Source organism: Vulpes vulpes, chromosome 11 (assembly GCF_048418805.1).
Source record: "Vulpes vulpes isolate BD-2025 chromosome 11, VulVul3, whole genome shotgun sequence".
Taxonomy (NCBI): domain Eukaryota; kingdom Metazoa; phylum Chordata; class Mammalia; order Carnivora; family Canidae; genus Vulpes; species Vulpes vulpes.
In genome coordinates this window covers 72,496,372-72,515,013 of record NC_132790.1, presented here as the reverse complement: position 1 = coordinate 72,515,013, position 18,642 = coordinate 72,496,372, and the positions used below count along the sequence as shown (strand labels likewise).

Sequence of the window (18,642 nt, the reverse complement as noted above, 5' to 3'; positions counted from 1 at the left end):
TTTTTTAAAGAAGTAAGAATAGGCAGCAGTAGAGAACCATGTACACACAGCTTTTAGCTTAATGGGAAAAAAATCCATAATAAAAATTTTAGAAAACATTGAAACATTTTAAGCTTGATCATTAAGAGGGGGAAATTTAGGAGAAAGAATTGGCAAGCACTATATAACATATTCCCAACTGGATCATTTATATGTGAATAAACAAAATAACTGGACCAAATACTATAATTGGATTTAATGACACTGAAGCAATGTCATTGCTCAAAACTGAAGAAAGTGAGATTTCTGTCCAATAGGCAAGAGACGAGAGTCTCAAATAATTCCTGTTGACTTGGATCCTGAACGAAAAAAAGTCTCAAGCACCAATTTATGCCTTTTATTAATTTATGAATAGATGAATTTATGTGCGTTAGTTTAAAGCACAAATTAGGTACTATGACTTAGGTAAACTACATAAATATTTTTGGACTTGAAAAGGGAATGCAAATTTCTAATATAAAAAACCCAGTGTCACCAGAGTTTATCCTGGCCTCTCAGTCAAATATAGATCTATTTCATTTCAAAACTATATATTATTTATTCAACTTCTTTAATAATTCCAGACAAGTTCACTATGTTCTCTAACATTCAGAAAAATCTTAAATAGGGATTATCTACATGGCTGACCTGAATGGAACAAGGCGTCCTTGAGTCTACCAGTCATGCCTAAAACTATTTCTAATGTCATATTTATAAAAATGGCTAAAGAGAACTCCACTAAAAAAGGTAGTGATTTCCAAATGAACTTTAACTATTTTTTAATGTGAATCTGGGGTCACATATAAACTTTTCTACAAAGGTCACTGAAAAGTTAGTGCTGGTTCTCATTGTAGGCTAGCTCCATTTTTTTACAGACAAATATCTAGACAGTTCACAACAAACAGAGGGCAAGCCATTTTATGGATTTGGTTGAAATACTGTTATTCCATTTGTAAGAAAGAGAAAGTTGAGTAAAGATTCTGGAAAGGATTTTTTAAGGGTTAATTATAGTGCTTGCAAATACAAAATACTGAATACACATTTATTGAGTGGGTGAGTTTGTGTGCTATCAAAAGACAAAAACATTAAACATGAGGAATCTGCATTTTATAGTTTTAAAATCAAAATTGTTCCTAATTTGCCTAAGTATTTCCTCCAGGGTTTGCATAGGAGACAATTTCTACCGGTGAACTAGAATGGTTACTACTTATTGAGAATCTCCCATGTGCTAAGCCTTTTGATGACTCTAATGCTGATCCACTGTACAAATCTGAAGTTTTGTGTTATTATTCTGGTTTTAGAGATGAGGAAAATAATGCTCAGATAAGTTATTTACTTAAAGTCATAGGGTATGTAGAACAAATGTTTAAGGCTGACCAAAAAGTAGTTGAAAGAAAATAATAGTCTGTGGGATTTTTAAAATTTCTAACAGTAGAACATTTTTATTTTATTTTATTTTTTTAACATTTTTATTTTAATATGTACTCATGCCTTTTGCCATTTTTAAGTTTTTCCAAATAAGATCTCCTAACCTGATTTTGATTTTTTTCTTCTAGATAATAACAACTGTATTGATTAGTATCAGCTGCACAAAATCAGCTGATACAAAGTCATGCCATTATGATATACCATTTTTAAAAAGAGCAAATTATTGGTTCTAATATGCCTTATTTTAATTTTTAATGCAAAATTTTAAAATATTAATGTCATAATAACCTAGATTATATTTACTCATAAAACACATAAAGACATCAATCATTTATTTTAGTGCTACTGTAAAGAAAAAAAATAAAGACATGGTGATCAATTAAAATTTTCTAATGAAACATTTGAAATTTTGTTATGTACAGGTCTGGACTAACATCATGAATTCCTATGAAGCATATTGCTAAATGATCAAGTTTTTAAGATCTTAAAAGATAATAGGGATATTAAATTCTTAAGAAACTTGAATTTCTAAGGTGGTTGGCACAATTTCTACATTGAATATTTGAAGAAAGTCAGATAACAATGCATTATTTTATGGAATCACAAATATTCAAATGGAAGGTAAAACAACTCTATAACAAGATGGGAAGTAAACAAGTTTCTGCCCCTTTCTCCTTTAATGTGGGACCTGAAAAAAGATCAATGAACACAAGAACCAGAATCAAAATCCCTACATGGAATGACAACATAAATATGGATGGAACAAAGTGAAAAAGATGAAGTCTAGAAACTTCAAGAGAGAGGACAACAACAAAATCTCACTTCCACCTCAGAGTAATAGTGAGCTACAGGGACTTGGGCCACGAGGCACCTTGGGGGTGGACACCTAGGGCTATAAAAGCAGGGGATGCTTTAGAAGGAGTGGTTAGACTCCCAGGTCCTGCCATTTTATATTTCATGCTCACTTTTGATCCATGATTGATTGTAGCAGAGGTATATTCTTGGAAATGTTCGAACCCAGTAGTTATTTGGGGGGAGTGACTGACTAAATGGGAATTTAGTAAAGGTCAATAAAATAACTGGTAAAATTTCCCAGTCCCCTCCTTCCCTCCAAAATCTAGAACTGTGCTGACAATATGTTAGCCAGTAGCAAGATGTGGCTATTGAAATAAAGCAAAATAAAGACCTAGTTCCTCAACTGTACCTTCCAAGTGCACAATGCTACATATGGCTAATCGTTATTATATTAGATAGGTTGGTGCAGGATATGTCCATCATCATAGAACAGAGAGATTGGACAGCATTAAAGAAATGAGCAATCTCAGGTTGCCTGGGTGGTTCAGGGGTTGAGCATCTGCCTTCAGCTCAGGATGTGATCCCAAGTCCCAGGATTGAGTCCTGCATCAGGCTCCCTATAGGGAGCCTGCTTCTCCCTCTGCCTGTGTCTCTGCCTCTGTGTGTGTGTGTGCCTTTCATGAATACATAAATCAAATCTTAAAAAAAAGAAAAGAAATGAGCAACTTTTACAGGCCACCAGAGATTAAATGGTGCCTCTCAAAACACTGAAAGCCCCAGAATAAGACCTAGATTCAATAATGTTTAGAGTCTTCTAATGAAAAATAGCTCTATCTTTTCACCCTACATTGCTGATCCTACCACCATTCATGCAGGACATCAAATATTCCTTTTCTAAAACTGATGATCAATCATAAAACATTCAAGAAAACCTTTCATATTGGAAGACAAAGACCTAAACAAAACGCATACGCAGGTACACGGAGGCGCACAATATGCAGAGGAAACAGGAATGGTGCAAGTAATAGAAAAAAAAATTTCCATGACAGATAACAGAATATATTCATGCATGAAATTAGAAGATGATGCTGTTAAAAACAAATATAGATATGCAAAAAAGCTCTGAGAATTATAAATATGAAAGTACATATGCAAAATGTAATTGAAAAGTTTAAAGAAAAACTTAAGAAAATATCTTCACAATTAAAGACAAAAACTAAACCAAAAGTATGTACAATAGATGAAAATATATGAAAATTAAATATTCAACCTAGAGAACCCATATCTAACTAGTGGAATCCAAGAAAAAAAGAAAATCCTCAGAAAATCTGCATAGAAAGTTATAGAAGTCTCGGGAACACTTACTATTTTTACTGCTGTTAATTTTTTTTAAGATTTTATTTATTTATTCATGACAGACACACAGAGAGAGAGAGGCAGAGACACAGGCAGAGGGAGAAGCAGCCTCACTGCAGGGAACCCGACATGGGACTCGCTGGGATCTCCAGGATCATACCCCGGGCTAAAGGTGGCACCAAACCGCTGGGCCATCGGGGCTGCCCTTACTGTTGTTATTCTTTAGGAGCATTTTATCATTATTACTTTTACCATGTAGGCAAATAATCTTGATAAAAATTAAAATAATTAGGGCAGCCCGGGTGGCTCGGTGGTTTAGTGCCATCTTCAGCCCAGGATGTGGTCCTCGAGTCCTAGGATCAAGTCCCACATCAGGCTACCTGCATGGAGCCTGCTTCTCCCTCTGCCTGTGTCTCTGCCTCTCTCTCTGTCTCTCATGAATAAATAAAAAATCTTTAAAAAAAATTAAAATAATCATTACTATATGAAAACCCCAAAACAATTTTCCAAAACAGAGTAGAATCCATATACATCACTGGATGGGTGATCAAATTATTTACAAAGTACATATCTGAGATTAATTCTTGAGGGTGAACCCAAAAGATTTTTCACTTTAGAAAGCACAAGATAGACTATAGGCCAAGACAGATCTGAATTCTTCCTGCTGACTCATTTGCATGAATGAAGTGAAACATTCAAAACCTCAAGAAAGATAAATAAAATAAAAATGAAATAAAATGAAAAACCCTCCAGCTAATGAGGCCATTTGTGCAAATTCATTAGCATGAATACTTCCAATTGATTAGCACAAAGTGTTACAAAGAAACCTCAAGAGTAAAAAATAACCCATAAGATTAGAGTCTGTTCTCCCAAGATGGGGAAAACCCCTGGGGAGGAGGCACTGGGGAGTTCAGAAAAGCATCTGGCCTCCTTTGGAAATGAACATCTCTTAAAAAGCAGTGTCTTCTAGTACTTCCAAGCCTAGATTAGAGCAAATGCTTTACTTTTATAAGGTTGCTAAGTGTGAAATCAGTTAAGGTAAACAAAATTTAATGCTAATTATTTCTAGAACGTTACCATTATTTTATAAACAAAAGATCACGTCACTTTTGCTCACAAGCATCCACATATGCCCTGTGCCCTATCAGGCCAGATAACTGCATTTCATTAGTGATCTGGAAGGCACATTTCACCCCTCAGATGGTTGTAGCTGCCCCGAAGCTGCAGGAAGCTTTAGAAGATCAGCCCATGCTGTGGTGGTGAAGTGATCCAACTAATGGTACCCAGGCACCCGACACATCTCCATTTGGATCACTTAGCACAATATTGTAATGATGCCTTCATCTGGCCTCTGTTCTCCATGATACTTTATTTTCAGAGAGAATTGGGAACCAGGCAGTCTTATTCATTGTTATTTATACACAGAGCTACTAATCAACTGCCTTGCATACCTTGGCAGGTGCACAAATATTGAAGGAAAAAGGGAAACCTGGGTGGCTCAGTGGCTAAGCATCATCTGCCTTTGGCTCAAGGCATGATCCCGGAGTCCTGGAATCAAGTCCCGTATTGGGCTCCTTTCGGGGAGCCTACTTCTCTCACTGCCTATGTTTCTGCCTCTCTCTCTCTGTATCTCTCATGAATAAATAAGTAAAAATCTGAAAAATATATATATTGAAGGCAAGTGTGAAGAAATAAACAGAACTCTTCATTTTAGAAATGAGAAAATGCACTTGAGACCCAAATACTAGCCCCAAACAGGTTAGTAGCAAAGACAGGAGCAAAATTTAGATCTCCTGCTTCCCACTTATTACTTTTGCTAAACTATTAAAACCACTCATTAGCCCACATTCAAGAGCCACCAAAAATGATTATAACCATCTCCTCCATTACTTCTCCTTCACTACTCTTACACCTCTGCACAAAAAGGTCTAGGTTTAGATAATGCCTGTTTACCTCCTCCTGCTTCTGTTGTTGATGCCTCTGTTGATACCAGGAATTCTCTGCCTCTATCCCAAAACTACTATGATTCAAGGTCCAGCTTAAATACTATCACTTTCAATTACAAAAATAAGAAAGAAATTAAATAAAACAATGAATACTTTCTATATGTCAACCAATACAGGAGAAAAAAAAGATGTATAAAAAATGGCCTCTCTTAAAGAAGCATACCATTTAATTCGGTGAGGAAAAGACTGATAATATCTAGAGTTGGTAATAGGTGGAGGAAAACCATTGTTATACACTTTTGGTAGGAATATAAATCAGTGCCACAGTTTTTATTTTGAGGGGAGAGGATTTGGCAATGTTTCTCCAAGCTAAAAGTACCTGTCCCCTCAAATCCAACAATCTTGCTTCTAGTAATTTCTCCTAAAGATACTCTCCTATGTGCATTCAAATTCTTATATACATTAATGACTATAGCACTTTTTGTAAGATTCCAAAACCAGTAAAACTAGTGTTCATTTGTAGGATGTGGTAACAGAAATTGTATTGTTATCTATACAGAAAATATGTGTGAACAAGAATGTTCTAGTTCGCTACAAGCTAACACAGAAAAAAACTCAAACATAAGACATGAAAATAGCCAAGTACAGGACAATGTCTAATACAATTCCATTTGTCTAAAAATACCTACACAAATATGCCTTTATACACATTAAAATTATCAAAGTACAGTTGAAAAAGTATAAGTAATGATCGAATGTCTTAAGGAAGCAGGATTGGAGGTGTGGGTGGGGATCAGTCTTTCATTTTTTATTCTTTGGTATTTGAATTTTTAACAACACAATTATCATATTCATAATTACTTATTTTTTAAACATCTGTGGATATTTATGTAGTTGATAGGTTAGTGGTATGAATATTGGGGAAAGACTAAATAAGAAACTGATATTTTATACAGGCCTTGAAAGGTAGGTAGTGTTTCAGGAGGCAGAGGCGGTGGAAGGATTCTTTCTATACAGAGTGGACAGCATGTGGCAGGTATGCATGGCCATATGATTTGTTCTAGCCAGTGACACGTTAGTGGAAGTGGCAGATCTTATATCTAGGCTGAGGAAGAGAAAGCCCTTGTGTACTCTGACTCAATCATAGAAAGGAATTTATGTTGAGATGGTGACAAGAACAGATGTTCAGTTGTCATGTGAATCCTCAAGAATGAAAAAGAAACTTTCACTGCAAACCCATTGAGAGTCAGAGATGTTTGTTACTAGAGCCAAACCCAGCCTGACTAATGTAGGTGACCTTAGATGAGGAAATAACAATATCTACATCTATATCTATATCTATATCTATATGCACACATATATATGCACACACACTCAGAAAGTGACCTGGATTAGAAAAGGAAATGAAATTGCCTGCCAAAATGAAGAGTTAACATTTGATTTGTTTGGACTTACTAAGTTGCCAAAAGTTTTTTGGTTGCTTGGCTTTTTGGTTTTAAGCTGTATAGTGCCATGCTCAAAGTCTAGGAATAATTATTTGGGAAAATTAGCCTGACAGTGTTATGCTAAGAAGGATATCTAGTTTTGGAAATGGAAGAGAGGTATTCAGCAACCAAGAGAGAAAAAAGAGTAAGAGAAAAGTGGGAATATTTTGTGCTCTAGAATCCAAGGACAAAGGAAGGAGAATTGGGTGGTTCACAATGTAAAATCCAAGGAGGTAATACAAGGTAAGGCCTGAGAATTAAGTGATTCTGGTGATTAACAGATAAACTTAGAGAAAGTAATTTAGTAGAGTAAGGTAGAAAGAAACTGGGTTGTAAAAGTTTGAACAGTGAGTAGGTGGTAAGAAAATGGGGTCACTTAGTATAGGAAACTCTCTAAAGAAATATGCAAAGAGGAGAGAAATGAGAACAGCTTGCAGGAATGTTTTTAAGTGCAAAAAAAAGTTATTTTTTCCTCCTTAAAATGTAGCTCTTTTTTTGATAGAGAAAGTAATGAGATATTTGTGGCCATAGAGGAGTCAGGTTAGGAAGGTAGAAAGGGAATTAGAGGGTTGTAACCAATGGTCCACATGTGGTAGCAAAGGGTGAAGTCACAGAGAACAACCCTGAGCATCCTTCTGACTCCAGCAGGAAGCATGAGAAAGTGGGCGAAACCCATACAAGCTTCGGAAATGAAGACGGAGCTCACGGGAAATTAACCTTAGTCCTAACACTTCTCGGTAGAGGAAGCAAAAGGTATGCCCTTTCCATAAGAGTGTGGAGGCTGCAAGCAGTTTAGAAGTGAGATCACTGGACCAGACAGTGTGGGGGTTGAGGACATTTCATTTCCAGGAATAGACAGGGAAGGAAGAAGTGTAAGGACATTTGAGCCCCACTGTGGGTTCAGATACAAAGAGAAAGAATTTGTATTGGACACAATAGAGACATCTGGTAAATGTCTCCAGTTAGGCACAGCAGCCTGGGCACAGAGAAAATAGAATTGGGGTCTCCTTGGGCTTAAACTGAAGAGAGAGTAAGTCAAAGGAGTGAATGTCTATCACTGAAAATTCTAAATGATGGCAAACGTATGAATCCTGGCATCTACCAATGAATTTACAAAATGCCCAGCAACGGATGTGAGCCAGGGTAGGAAATTACAAGTGTGTCAATCACAGGTGAGGGGTCAAACAACCCCTCACCTTTACCAGATCACATAAAGAAAACAGATTATTCTCTCTTCAGATGTCTTTCAACACTTGCCTACTCACTCCCGTGGCACTGATAACTTCCCCATGCCTCAGTTTCTTCATCTCTAAAATGGAAATAATAGCAGTATCCATAGGGTTAATTTGAAGACTGTCATTTTTTCTAATTGTTTTTTTTTTAAGATTTTATTTATTTATTCATGAGAGACACACACACACAGAGAGAGAGAGAGAGGCAGAGACACAGGCAGCAGGAGAAGCAGGCTCCATGCCAGGGGCCTGACATGGGACTCGATCCCAGGACATCAGGATCATGCCCTGGGCCCAAGGCAGGCACTAACCCGCTGAGCCACCAGGGGATCCCCACTAATTGTTATTTTTAATCTCATTTAATCATTACTACCATCTGGTGAGTTAGGGACTAATTACAAGGTTACAGATGAAGAAATTAAAAGATTCCTACCTCGATCTTTAATGATTTTATTAAAATATTTGAACATAAACACTTCAAAGTAAAGGCTCACGCTACTCAACATCATCCAACATTTGATAAGTCAAATGCAAAATGATTCATGTATACTACTATAGGAAAGCCTCATAATGCACACCACACGATGTGCAGACTGGACCAGTTACTGTCTTTGGACCACCTCCATCCACTCTCTTTCTCTAACCTCCTCTGTTCCTTAGGGGTCTCACTCCATCACCTGGATTTCTTCCATCCTGGTCTCACTCCATCACCTGGATTCCTTCCTCCTGAATTCTGGTTGTGTTTGGTCCCTAGAGGCACCAACAGGAGAACTGAGGGATGGAGATCAGAGAGCCTAGTGTACCTTTCCCAGCCCTCTCCAAAGGTCCACACTACTCTGACAGAAACTGCTTCTTTTTACTGTCAGCCTCGGGGGTCAGTCCCAAGTCCCTCTGCCCAGCCCAGGTCTCCCAGGGCTCCAGCATTGTTATTCCCTTTCCCTTCCCCTTTGGGCCCAGGAGTGGCCATGATTCCACCTCTGGGGGCCACCACACAACTTAGTTCCTCTAGCATTGCCTTCACCTCCAAGCACAGTCCTTTTATGAATTCCATTAAACCATGTTGAGTAGGTATTTTTCCTACCAGTATCTGACTGACTCACGGAGGGTATAGGAAATACCATATATATTTTATGTACAAAATGGAACATCAATAATAACTTTTAGTTTCAGGTGACTTTAGAATGCATTTGAAATAGATGAAAAAAGTGAGGGCTGGAGAAATAAATTGGATCCCAGCTGCAAAGCAAGTAAGAGTGAAAACGGAGAAGGGCTGGTCTCCTGACTCCCAGAACAGACAATTTGTGCTCCATCCTGTGGTCTCCCTCACAGGGGGACCTGAACTGGAAAACAAAAGGTTTTGATTAAAGGAAGCAGCTGCAAGACAGTGACTGCAGCTTCTATTAAATAAATTCCACCGTCAAACCTTTCCACCCCATTGAAAGAAGAGTCCTACCATCTCTCTCCATGGAGATAATTAGGATTTAACCTCCGTGTCAGAGGCAGAAAGCTGCTAGCTTTCAAAAAGAGATGTTACTTAAGGGTCAAAACTATTTTCTTCTGATCAATTCTGCTGCAAATGGATGAAGTTCTTTTTACCTGCTTCTTGTTCTGGGATGTGTGAGGGGTTATCTTCTTCTCTCTCCCTCTCCTGTATACTTATAGCATATCGTGTATTATCAGGCAACACTGAGGAATGCAGTCTTTAATTAAAACAGTTCCTTATTTCAAATGCATTTACAGAACAGAGAATTTATTCACATTAATCAAAATTAACTTCCTAGCTTTTTGTTCTCCCAAAAATTATTCTTAAAATTGATTGTGTACCATTGATAGTAACTTACACACACACACACACACACACACACAGATATAACAAGTACATACAAACATACATGCATGAAGTCTTTAAAAACTAATACAAAATTAAGTTTATAATAAAGAATGAATAGCATTTATTGCTTAGTAGGGGAAACTTTTGCATAATGACTTTATGGAATTATCCAGTAATTTAAGGTAGCATTTTTATTGTTGTTTAATAGGTGACAAAATCGAAGCATATTTAAATTAATAAATATCAGCCTAAACTGCCACAGGTCAGTAAGTAGAAAACTGCAAATTTGAACTGAGGCTTCCCTATATAAGCAGTGTACACTCTTTCCATTTTCTGGTGTTTTATAATCAATACCATCATCACACTGATCCACAGAGAACAACCATATTGATGAGGCCAAATGATGTCCTCTGCCAATCATTTCTTTCCAGTACCCACATCTTCTCAGAATACCTTTCTGCCCTCTAGTTCATAAAGGGATAGCACCCCTCTGGTCACATCTCATTCTTTCTTCTGGAAGTTTAGCTTTGGGTCCTGCAGATACTGGTTTAGGTTCCGTTAATGGTTAAATGGAAACATCCTGTGGGAGCATGAGCTGGAAGCCACATGCATGTGGGACCAGAGCGAGCTAGTTACGAGACAGAGAACAAGTGAGTGTGTCCAGAGAAAAACAAAAAGCCTACCACTTAGTTCTGGGGAGAGAGAGAGATGATAATCAGAATCCCTGATGTCTATCTTATCTCATCCCTTCAAGGGGTGTGATGGTCAGTCCTGCCTTGAGTTCCATGGGATGTCCCTTTTTTCTTCCAGTAAATTGTCTCTTCCTTTAATTTACATATGCAAGTTTGAATAGTGTTGCATTACTTGCAACCAAGTGACCCATAATGCAAAACTATAATCTTTTCTAATAATTATGTATGTCTTTTAGGAATGTGGCTATGAACATGAATTCTGATTGTGGCTGGTTATCAAACCACAAGCATTAGTGGAATGTCAGATAACTAAAAATGTAGAATTAGCAGCTAGTGTAAAAGTATGGGCTCTGGATTCAGAATGCCTAGGTTCAAATCTCTGCATAAGTATAACATAAAACAAGTTATTTTTACCTACTCTGCTTCTGCTTCCTCTGCTATAGAATATGGCAAATAAAAGAATTTACCTGAAAAGGTTGTTATGAAATTTAGTAGTATATGGAGAGAAATAACCACAGTAACTGACCCAAAGAGGAGCTAAAAAAAAAAAAAAAGTCAGTTGTTGTTTTTGGTGTTATTTTTACTCTGATCATCTCCACAGCTATTTTCCCCTGTCCTACTTGTAGATAAAGCTTCATTTTGGGGTTTCATGGAGAAGCATCAAAATTCTATTAACAAATAAAAGTAGTGCCAAATCCAGTTGTGCAATAAAACCAAGATCTGTCATAGCCATTAGTATTAACATTTATGGTTCTTCCTTTATCTTTAAATTTCCAATAAGTTTCATTCATTATCATAAGCAGGTGTTGGGGTGATGAGATCTCACTGAAAAAGGCAGGAAAAATCTTTTTAAACAACTTGGCAATGGTCAAGTCAGACAACTATGGCATATAATCAGGTACCTAATATGAAAATAATTGTGCCATCTTTTACAAATGTAAATGATTGCCAACCATGTTCTTCAGAAGCTGTTTTCTCAGCTAAATAGAATTGTGCTGAATAATTTCATTTGATCTGTCGCACATCCCAAAGCTGGTGTTTTCAGAAGAAGGTTAGGGGAAGAGGAGAGCCCATACTCCACAATGAGTAAAACCGACTGGTCCACACAGGGATTTACCCACCACATTAGCCTCATTAACACACAGCTCTAGCCAATTGAGCTAAATAATTAGGGTCAGCTATAGATAGAATTACCATTAATTGTTTTCAGATTTCAATCTCTGGGCCTTTCATTCCAGAATCACTAATTAAAACAGGGAAGAAAAAAAAAGTGCTCAGAAGTATGGAGTGAATTTATGCTTCATAATCATCTATTAGCAAGCCAAATGGCTCATTTATGGAGAATGCTATCCAAATCAGGTTTTCCAGTAGTAAATATTTAAATTCCAGGCACTTGAGAAAAATGTTGCTAAATCAATTCTAGACACCACTGTTTTGTCTAGTTAACATGTCTTCCCACCCTTCTTATGGGAATAGTTCTACCCAGCCTCTAGAAATAGAGAGTAGACTCACAAACTACTTTGAGCCCCCTTGGAGTAGCTTGCCCCATGGTGGTCATACTCATTGGTCTGAAGTGTCAGAAAAGAAGCTATGAGAGGATGTGTTCTTCACACTCTGGTCTTAGAACTGTTAATATATAAGCTTGATTGGCTTGTAGCCATTTCTGAAGCCACACAAAGACAAAGGAAACCCTCATGTGGAAGAAACAGATGTGATTTATGGAAAGATGAGTAGAGAGGCCTATAGTGTTTGAATCCCTTCTTCCATCTGTCCCTACCTTTACTCTTACCATTCCCAATTATACAGGCTAATAAACTTCCTATATTTCTTAAACTAATCTAACTTGGGTTTCTGTCGTTTGCAATCAAAATGTCTTAATTAGCAAGCCACTACTTTTTTTTTATTTTTTAAAAAGATTTTATGTATTTACTTGAGAGCGAGAAAGTGCACAAGATAGCAAGGCACGAGCTGGGGGAGAAGCAGAGGCAGAAGAGGAAGAAGAGGCAGAGGCAGACTGGGGGGAGAAGCAGAGGCAGAAGAGGAAGAGGGAGAAGCAGAGGCAGACTCCCCAATGAGCAGTGAGCCTGATGGGAGACTTTTTTTTTTAAATTTTTTAAAATTTATTTATGATAGTCACAGAGAGAGAGAGAGAGAGAGAGAGAGAGGCAGAGACACAGGCAGAGGGAGAAGCAGGCTCCATGCACTGGGAGCCCTATGTGGGATTCGATCCCGGGTCTCCGGGATCGCGCCCTGGGCCAAAGGCAGGCGCCAAACCATTGTGCCACCCAGGGATCCCCTGATAGGAGACTTAATCCCCAGACCCCAGGATCATGAGCCAAGCTGAAGGCAGATGCTTAACTGAATAAGCCACACAGGTACCCCATGGTTACTTTCTTTAAATATTGTTGAGTCTTGCTTTATTTCAAAGACCCTAGAAATATAGGGGCAATTCAGAAGTAGTCATATCTACAAATAAATAAATAAATAAATAAATAAATAAATAAATAAAAATAATAAATAATAAATAAATTAAAATGCAAAAATTATGCATTTTTAAAATGCATAAATAATACATAAAAATGCAAAAAATGCATAAACATAGAAATATGTCTTTAGAAAGCCCTCATAGGAAGCTTTTTGGAGATTGTATTGTAACAAAGGACAGGAATATATATATAAGAACACAAATGTCCCTATGCTACTGGATTAAAGAATAAGGCATGACAATGCTGCTTTTGAGTTAATATGTCTGCCATAGATACAAGCATTTCACATTATTACCAGATTTAATTCCACAATAGTTCTATTAGGGTGAATTAGTTATCTACCAATATACAACAACTTTATTGCAAATTTAGGGGTTTAAACCAACATTCCTTCATCTGAAATTTTCTGTAGGCTAGGAGTTCAGACACAGTTTTGCTACATCCTTTGCAAAACTGAGAGCAAGGGGTCAGCCTGGGATGCAGTCTCATCTGAGGCGTAGATTGAGAAGTACTGCTTCTTTACTTAACTTGGCTATTGCCTGCATTCAGCTCTTTGTGGGCTGTTGAACTGAGCCTCATTTTCTTGCTAGCTGTTGGCCTGAGGCTGCCCCAAGTTCTTTGTTATGGGGACCTCTGTATAAGCAACTCACTAATATGACAACCTGCTTTTTCAAAGCTTACAGTAAGAGAGAAAATCTCCTTGTAAGACTTGTGTTTTAATCATACACAACATAATTATATACATATAATTGTGTTTGTCCACCATGTTTGTCATATTCCATAGTTAAAAGTACATCATAAGTCCCCCCACACTTAAGTAGAGGAATTACATAAGAGTGTGAAGGTGCAGCTCATGGGAACTATCCTAGGGTCTATCTGCCACAGATGTATATTTTATTATTATTTCCCATATTACAGATGAGGATATGGAAGCCTTCTTCAGAGAGAAGATAAGATACACAGCTATGCTTCAAATCCAGGCAGCCTGTTTCTACTATGTTACTCTATGGAAAAAGAAAAGCAAACTACATATGGCAAGATCAATATCAGTCTCAGATCCAATGTTCACTACCTGTGTGAGCTGGGACAATGTCTTAACCTCTCTGTTCTTCACATTTTGCCTTCTGTAAAGCAGAAATGATAAAGACATTTCTATTGTGTTAAAAATATTACCCTATATTCCTATGATATAGAATGAAGACATTATCAACTAAATTGCTCTAAATTTTTTCCCCAAATAAATCATTCTATATACTCTAAGTTGGCTGCAATTCTATGCACCTACATACATGGTCAAAGGCCAATAAATCATCCATTGCTTTCTGCAGTGTTATACCAAGTTCAGTTGTATTAGGCAGAGGGAGCTAAAGAGAGAAGTATCTGAGGATGACATGGTGCTTCACCATCACCAAGACATCATACTTGAGAACATTAACAGACAGCAAGACAGATGATTTCCCACAAATTCACTCATATTCTTTTGCTTGTTATGCCTTATAATACTTCCATAAAGGCTGGACTTAAATGTCTTAGGTAATGATGGATGGAAAAATGAAGGAAATGCACATCTTGTGAGCAGCTACTAAAAGTTACCATTGTCCTAGGCAGTTCATTGATGTTATTTCATTTAACCTTCAGGAAGTTCTGTGAAATAGTCACTCTCTTTTCAGATTAAAAAACTAAGGATCAGGGAGGTCATATAACTTATACAATGTAGGATTTAAACCTAAGACTTATTCAAGTTGGACACATAGGAGAAATACATAAATATATATAAAACATCATGGTGGTGAGTGTCTCTGCCGGTAAAGGGGAGCCTGGGGGGCAATCCGGGGTAATGCGCCAGTGGGTGCTGGCCGCGCACTGACCCCCGTGCCCCCCGTTGCCATGCCTCGCAAAATCTGAGGAAATCAAGGACTTCTTGCTGACCGCCCAGTGAAAGGACGCCAAATCCATCAAGATCAAGAAGAATAAGGATAATGTGAAGTTTAAAGTTCGATGCAGCCGGTATCTTTATACTTTGGTCATTACAGACAAAGAGAAGGCAGAGAAACTCTCTGCCCCCAGGTTTGGCAGTGAAGGAGCTAAAATGAACCTGGCCCACTGATTTGAACTGTATTAAAATTTTAAAAATTCTTAAAAAAATAAAACATCATGGTGGAATTATATATATATATTATATATATTATATATATAACATATATATAATATATATATAAAACATCATCATGGTGGAATTCACTCATTTATTCAGTTATCAAATTACCAAGGAGTAATGAGCTCTTATATCAGTCACAGATACATAAAGGCAATGGAAAGTCAGATTAAATGTCACAGTATTTTGAAAGAGAAATGACTCAGTTGAGACTCAAAAAACATCTCTCCTTATCTAACTGTACTGCTAACTCACCATGTGTCCAAGTCAACTGATTTAGATTCTATAGTCCAACCCTCAGTACCTAACAGTACTCTGTATTCATAAGAACAATTTTGAAGCCTCTTGAATTTAATAGTAAATGTAAAATATGTACAAGAAAGAACTGAATTAAAAAAACTGGCTTCTAATCATTATATACCTACAAGTAAACTAATTTCAGAAATGGTGATACAATTTTACAAACTTTGTAAAGATAAAGGCATCCTATTTAAAGAGACGTATTTTTCCCTAAATCTTTCTATTTTTTTAAAGATTGTATTTATTTATGAAAGACACAGAGAGAGAGGCAGAGATACAGGCAGAAGGAGAAGCAGCCCCCCCCCCCCCCCCCACAGGATGCCCAATGTGGGACTCGATCCCCAGACTCCAGGATCACGCCAGGAGCCAAAGGCAGACACCCAACCACTGAGCCATCCAGGCATCCCTTCCCTAAATCTTTCATGTTTCATTTAAAAACATTATAGTTTTTAATAGAAACAATCTAGAAAAAATGCTGAGCTTCACACCTACTTCCTTATAACACCACTGTGTATCTGTGAATACATGGAACTGAAATGGAACATTGTCTCCATGTCCCAGGCAGAGCCAGGTTGCAACTGATTTCAGGAGTTAAGCCAAAACAAACAAACAGATAATAACAGCATTAACAGCATAATAAACACAGTCATGGGTAGGCTTCCCTGCACTGAAAGGAGGCCCCTAGGGTGGGGTGGGAGGCTCTTGTCACCAGAGAGTTCACGTCAAGGCTTATTAGTGGCACAAATTCAAGGTTTTGTGGGGCCTACAGATGAAATTTATACAATTTTAGTATCTTAAGAAAAAGAATACATACTATCAAGTACAAAAAGTAGATTAGAAAAATAATATTTTTAAAATGAGGAGATGTATAACAAACTTCAAACCTAAAAAGAGAAAATCTAAAAAAAAAAAAAAATCTGACAGACAACACAAATATAAAATTCAGGAAAAAAAAATTATATATGTTTAATTCACCCACTTGATAACAGCCCTCTACACCTCGCATACTCTTTGATGACTTCTTCAATGGCAGTGATTTTATACTATAGTTTTCAATGAAGACAATGAAAGAAGCAAAATCAGTCTTCTGGTTTGGTTGACTAAGTTTGTAAGATAATATTTTATAAGGTAAACTTTTGGGATTCTTGTCAAATTTGGGACACTTCTATTAAGTTTCTTCTATACTTGAGCTATAAGATTTAGAGGTATATTCCATAGACCAGTTTCTGTCTCCATAGATTTCAAATCTCATCCCTCCTCTCTTATACACATACCTTTAGTGCTAGTCTTTTTAGAATTGGTTCATATTGAGATCTAAACCCACAGACCTTACATTTCTGTTGTTACTCTGTGCGTTACTGATAATAAAGAAAACCTCACATCACATGAAGTTTTGTCAAGACCCTTAGTGAACTTTCCAATGTAATTACATAGACTCTGTTCTTTATTCATTAAATGGTCCTTTAAACTCTTGAAGCAATAAATAGGCAGATTTGTATTATCAGATAGGGACAGAGTGATAATATTGAGGTTGGAAGTTGTAGCCAAGCATATGAATGAATCCTAGAAAAGCTGCTGTGGGAGGGAATGAACACACAACTCATTTCCACGCATGCCACATCCATGTTTATTTTAGCAATCAATCTCTGCCCTTATAATTTGTTGGACATGGAAACCACCTCTGCTAGTTTGGAGAGGCAAACTGCTCTAACAATTAGACTCCAAATATAACAATAATTTAAGTGAACAGAAGTTTAGGGGTTTTGTTTTACTGTGAGTGTGTGTGTTTTTTTTGTTTTGTTTTGTTTTTTTGTTTTTGTTTGTTTGTTTGTTTGTTTGTTTTAAAGACATCTCTATACCTAATGTGGGGCTGGAACTCACGACTCCCAAGATCAAAAGTCACATGCCCTTCCAAATGAGCCAGCTAGGTGACCCTAGGGAAGGTTTATTTATAGTGTACAAGATAATGTAGGGAGCAAGAGCAGGTCTGAAGTGAGACTCTAACCACTCTGGTCACTCAGGAATCCTAGATGACAATGGTTATACCAGCTTTAACAGGTGGTTTCCAAGGTCCCTGTATGAGTTTGTGCTAGGGCTATCCGAAAAAAAAAAAAAAAATCACAGAATAAGTGGCTTAAACAACAGAAATTTGATTCCTCACGGTTCTGGAGGCTACAAGTCCAAGATCAAAGTGTTGACAGGTTTGGGTTCTCCTGAGTCCTCTCTCCTTGACTTTCAGGCAGCCACCTTCCTGCTGTGTCTTCACATGGCCTCTCCTCTGTATGTGTGCAGTGCCTGTGTGTCCTACTGTTCTCTTCTTGTAAGGACACTAGTCAAATTGGATTAGAGCCCGCCCTAATGGCCTCCTGTTAACTTAATTATCCCTTTAAAGGCCTCTCTCCTAATACAGAGGTAGTGGGGGTCAGGGCTTCAACATACATTTTGAGGTGTGAGGGGCACAATTCAATCCAAAACTGTCATCCTGGAGGTTTTTTTGATTCCAGTCACACAGAAGAGGAAAGAATTATGGAAGAAAATAACACTGGGTGTGTTCCTTCAGCTATGCCTGAAGTATAAAATTATCACTTGCAGTCCCCCCTTTAGGTAAACTTGGACATATGGCTGTGCTCACAAGGAGAACTGGGAAATTTAGTGTCCCGGAGTATCCTCCTCCCAGCAAAAGCTCACACAATGGAAGTTTGGAACACCTTTTTGGTGGACAGGTAGGCATCCTTGCCACAGCTCCATATTTAAACCTGTAGGCTCCTTATTCAAATGAAACACGGAGTTTCACATAACAAGAACTCAACAAATAGAATTTTATTTCACTTTCTTTCTTGCTCTCATCTCCTAATATTATTAATCTTCCCCTCTAGCCAAGTCCTTGACCTTTTTTTTTTTCAACTTTAAAACACTACA

At 37.4% G+C, this 18,642-nt stretch overlaps 1 protein-coding gene and 1 pseudogene across 3 annotated transcripts in view; one reads left to right on the top strand and one right to left on the bottom strand.

Annotated features, from left to right (window-relative positions):
* The window catches only part of ZNF385D (zinc finger protein 385D), an 875,841-nt gene that overhangs the window by 149,183 nt on the left and 708,016 nt on the right, over positions 1 to 18,642 (bottom strand). The window lies entirely within an intron of this gene.
* LOC112925597 (large ribosomal subunit protein eL38 pseudogene) lies at positions 15,052 to 15,418 on the top strand (annotated as a pseudogene).